This window comes from Microplitis demolitor, chromosome 4 (genome assembly GCF_026212275.2).
Source record: "Microplitis demolitor isolate Queensland-Clemson2020A chromosome 4, iyMicDemo2.1a, whole genome shotgun sequence".
In the NCBI taxonomy this organism is placed as follows: Eukaryota; Metazoa; Arthropoda; class Insecta; order Hymenoptera; family Braconidae; genus Microplitis; species Microplitis demolitor.
Genome location: NC_068548.1, coordinates 22,635,895 through 22,641,407, shown reverse-complemented (window position 1 = coordinate 22,641,407; position 5,513 = coordinate 22,635,895).

The following is a 5,513-nucleotide window of genomic DNA, read 5'->3' as shown; positions in this document are numbered from 1 at the left end:
TTGGGCTAATTTTTGAATTTATATAAATATATATAATATTAGGCATTTAAATAAATATCTTATTTCTTATATTTTATTATTTTTAAAAAATAACGACGGGTCGTCTCATAAAATATTAAATGTTGACAACAAAAATAAAAAAAAAACATTCTATTAAATTTATTGATATTTTTTTATCGTTCTCCAGGTGACGGTTTATGGATTTTAAATTTTAGACCGGGCAAAAATTTATAAAATAAAAAAAAAAAAACATGAGGCGAAACGCAATTAGTATATATATTAATTTGGATTAATTATAAATTATAAATTCAAACTAATTGTGGCAGCGTGATGCGATGATCTTAGGTAAAGTCTTTCAAAGATGCAATCATTTATTTTTCTAAATTTTTTTTCTACTTCTAAATTATATAATTTTTTTACAACTATTATTAATTATTATTATTATTATTAATATTTAATTAATTGTGTTCATACAACACAATAATTCATCGTGATATTTAGGCTCTAAATTTTTTCTTTAAGTATTCGTAAACAAAATTTATAAAACGAAGGAAACCTAAAGTGAGATATTGATTAGCCACAAAATTATTCATACATTTATCCACTATTTATAAATTTTATAATCTAGCTTTATATTTTATTATGCGTACTAAAATTTTTTAAATTATATATTTTAAATTTATTGAAATTATTAACAAAATTATCTAAAAATAAAAAAAAATTAATAACAATTGAAGCAAAATTGCGACACGTATCCGAAGAGAGAATTACATTGAACCATATCATTAAATTCAAGTTCTAGAGTTTAAAAATAAATTATAAATATTTTGCGTTAGGAAAAAAAAAGCAAATAAATGTACAAGGTGGAAAAATAAGTACTCGAAAATTACGATGTCTTTTTTTGTAGGCAGTTAGGTACTGATACAACTTATCCAAGTTTCAAAAATATAAAAATAAACAAATGGATTAAAATAATAAATATAAATAGACAACAATGTCAATTTAATGAAATAAAGTAACTGACAATGTAACCGCCGCGGAAAATTATAAATTACGGAATGAAGTTTTAAAAACTTGAGAGCCTTGTGTTAAGTGCCTTGAAGTACGATTTAGATTTTAGACTAGAGAACAACCGACAAAAACAACAGGCGCTGAGCGACTCCACCTGTCATCACTTTTTTTTAAATTTTTTAATTTTTTTTTTAAGCTATTACATTTACTGGATTATTTATTGTCAAAGTATTCAAAGGAGCTCAATCATTCAATTATTTATTTGCAACTAAATATCAAACGTCAATGCTCTTGATAAAAAAAAATCACTAATTTATTAAAATAATAAATATTTGTTTTAAAAATAAATAAAAAAAAGTGAGCGATACTTTGTTAAAGTATTTTTGAGCGACACAAAATTATCTCAATACGTGCAATCTCTTTTTTATTAACCAGCAAGTGCTCTCGATTATTTATTTTAAAAAATAATTTAAATGACTCCAGTAAAATAAATAAATAAAAAAATAAATGAGACTATTGCTGTCCGGTGGATCCGGGATTTATCGTAAACAGCGACAGAGCCGAGCAGGTTTTCGGTTTTTCGCTCGTTCGGCTGTGCCATTTATTCCTCCTCTTTTACAATCAACCCCAACTATTTTCCGTCTCAAATTTACGCAAAGTGTCGGTTCAAAAAAATACAAAACCATTTAAAGTAACAAGTTGCAAGTATATACTTGGTGTAATATAAAATTTGAATATATATACATTTACCGCTCAAACTGCAACACACTTGAGTACAAACCGCAAAATTTAGCTCAGCGCCCGAGAAAATTTATTTTTAAAAAATTTCCACAAATCATTGTAACTTTATAATTAATTAGAATTATATTTATAAAAAATTATTATTAATGTCGATTTTAATGTTAATTAATGCGCTTTCTGGATGATTAATTTTTTGTAAAAGACACAACGCAAGGATAAACACATGAACATATTTAATAATTAATGACAAAGTGTATTTTTATTACTCGACAAGATTTTAAAAGTCTAAAGAAAAAAAGATAAAACATAAATGTACGGCTTTCAACTACTGCGCTTCATATTTTTAAATAATTTTTTGTACAAACACTTACTTATTAGTTAAAATAACCACTTGAAATATGTATTTGCCGACGTATCATTTCAATAATTGTTTTTGAACATTCCAAAACATCGACAACTTGCTTTTAATCATTCATAATTTGTTTTATTAATTTTTATATTTGTAGAAGATCTTGTATATTTAAATTAGAGCAAAATAAAGTCTAGAAAGACAAAGTCCCTGATATATTTACCTCATTGCTTTACCATGTCACATATTTATCATTTTAATATATTTATTTATTTATATATTTAATATTGCAGGAGTAAGGAAGCTCTTTATTTTTTTTTACTCAAGATTTCGGTCCGAGGCTTCAATTTATTTCACACTTCCGCATACTGATTTTATTATCTTTCTTTTTCAGATCGACCGAGGGATAATGACATGGAGATTAAGTCAAGAAGATGGCGCAAGAAAAATTGAAAGAAGACTGATGAGAAGTTTTTGTTGTGAAGTTCCTAATATTGATAAAACGAATTTTTATTTTCAGGTTGACAAGAATGAAAATGAATTAATAAATAAATTTAAATAGATTTAATTAGCAATCCAAATTACCCTGATTTGCTCGTTGTTGTAGCTTTTATTAAGTAAATTTGATTGTTTGGCATGATCCGCGGCGGCGATCAGAATGCAGCTGTCGGAGAGTAATTAGTAAAGTACTTTACTAACATGACTGATCTGAATTTCCTCAGGGTTCTTGATGAGTCTCGGGTGGTCGGAAGGCATCAGACGAAGCGCGAGAAGCACCAACAGTGTCTCCAGTAACCAAATTCCGGCACCATTGACTCCTCAGAGACGAGCTCGCATCCATTGTCCGGCTCGACACGTCGCCCGGATCACCAATCGACCACTGGCTATTTCCGCCCACGACAGACGCCACGACTGCTCGCGCTGTGGAAAGTCATACAAGAACGCCTACATTCTCAAACGACACATGCTGTACGAATGTGGAAAAGCTCCTTCGTTCAGTTGCCCTCACTGCGCCTTTAGCTCCAAGTACGAGAGGAATCTCAAGGCCCACATCAACCACCGCCACATACTTGCCAAAACCCAGTCTAAGACTGCTAATTCGCAGGCCTCAAGTCGTACCCATCGAAGTCACTGAGTCTCACAAAATAATAATTATAAAAATGACTCATAGCGACTGTCTATTGACAGCAATTTGCCAAATTAGTTGCCAAGTGCCAAAGAATGCTTCCCCCAGTAATTTATCAACTTTGATTTTTATTTTTTGCTCCACATATTTTGTGAGCTGTAGATTTATTATTTTTAAATTGATCGTTCTTTTGATGGTCACATTTATTTCAAACTTTATTTATAATTTATTGTCACGGCTAATTTATTTATCAATTATTTACAGCAGTTTGCTTATCGTGATGTCCCTTTTTTTAGTCAAATTATTTTTACAACTTGAGAAAATTATAGACAAAAATCCATGACAATATTTTATAAAAAAAAAAACACCAAAGTTACCAAAGTTTAAAATTTATTATTTTAATATGTTCTATTTAATATATGACAGAAAGCAATATTTACCGCTATAGCGTTTACCAGAGCTGAATAAAAAAAAATAAAATTTTCGAAAGAATTTAAAATATAGTTGAACAATAATGAAATAGTAGCATTTAATAACTAGTCATTGAGTGCCATCTATTAATATTAATTAACCGGAAAAATATTCTGGTAAGAATTAATTGTTGATCATTGAGTATATATCAATTATTTCTTTGGTATCGAAAAATATCGTTACTCAAATATTATTGAGCGCCAATTATTTTTTATAATAATAAATGTTTTTTATGAATTTAAATAAAATTTCTAGACATTTAGAAAAATAAAATTTTCAGAGCAACGAAGATTTCAAAATTTTAAAAACAGTTTGAGAAACTAGTCATACTGATAAGACCAAAGGCGGTTGGATCTAGTCAAGTTCTATAATTTGCATGCTCTACTCTATTTATCTAGTTGAAAAATATCTTCATTATCTTAAACTATAAATTAGTATCACCTCTATCTACTCGTTACTGTATCTGTATCTATCTATATCTATATTATTATTATTATAATTATAATTACAATAACAATTATAGCTATAACTAAATTTCGTCTCACTGAATAAAATTAATCAGATAAACCGGATCGCTGATGCTTCTCTGTGCCAAAGAATATCGCGTTAGTTGATGTGAGACTTTTGAGTCGCCACAAGTCTCAGTTTAACAGAAAACAAATAAAAATATTTTACTGTCGCAATATTTATCTCTTCACTTGAATCTCTTGATATTCGTAACTTTAGTGTCGGCACTAAATGTCACACGAAATAAAAAATGTTTAAGAACGAGTCTTCCAAGCTCCCGAAAATAAAAAAAAGTAAACCGGGTATGGGTTAATTGTCGAGCGATAACAACAAATATCAATAAGTCATGACAAAACAAAATGTTAATCAAATAATATAATGATAATAATAATAATAATAATTATGGGGAAAATCAATAAAATGTTATTGCATACTAAAGAAAAATAATAAAATGTTGGGCGAAAGCAATTAAATTAATAACCAGCTGAAAGACTGATATTCAAATTTTAAAACCCACAAGTGAGACGTATTATATATTTATTAAATATATATTGTATCCATAATCCGTATGATAAAAGGTGTATTTTCTTGATTTATTATTGCGACGAAAGAAAAACAAAATATATATATATATATAATATGAATACGAGTAAATATAGCGGCCGTTAATTTTTGGGTCTCGGTGGGCAATTAATTATTTCATGGCATTTAAATGTTGGAATATTTAGTGATAAATCTAAATAAAATAGTTGACTAAAATTTATCAACAAAAGTTATTAATTAACAATAATAATAAAATTTTCCAATTTAATGTATGCAATACTCGAGTCATCGTGTCGGACTTTTAAATCTCGACACGTGATGCCTACATAGAATTATTTTAAAGTTGCATATACGCCCACATACACTTACAATATTACCAAATAAATATATCATTTGACAGCTGAAATAATTGATATTTGTAAGAAATATATCCAAATTATCCCGTACATAAAATTATGTATGTCCAGTAAATGTATACGTTTGTTTCTTTCCCGAGGAAGATTAAAAAATAAATATATAAATTACTTAAAAAATATAAAAGTTTAAGTCTAAGGAGGTTCAGATAATAATTAGTACGTAAGTGTTCTCAAATAAAGTTATCACCTTTTTTCCGCAAAATTATTTATAATACTGTTGTAATTATTGTATCAACATGTGAAATACAATTATCAGCATACTCACTACCGGCTTTTATACTTTTTCATTGCACGTATAATTTTTAAAAATAAATATCCACAATTACATTTGCTGTAATAATTTACTGTA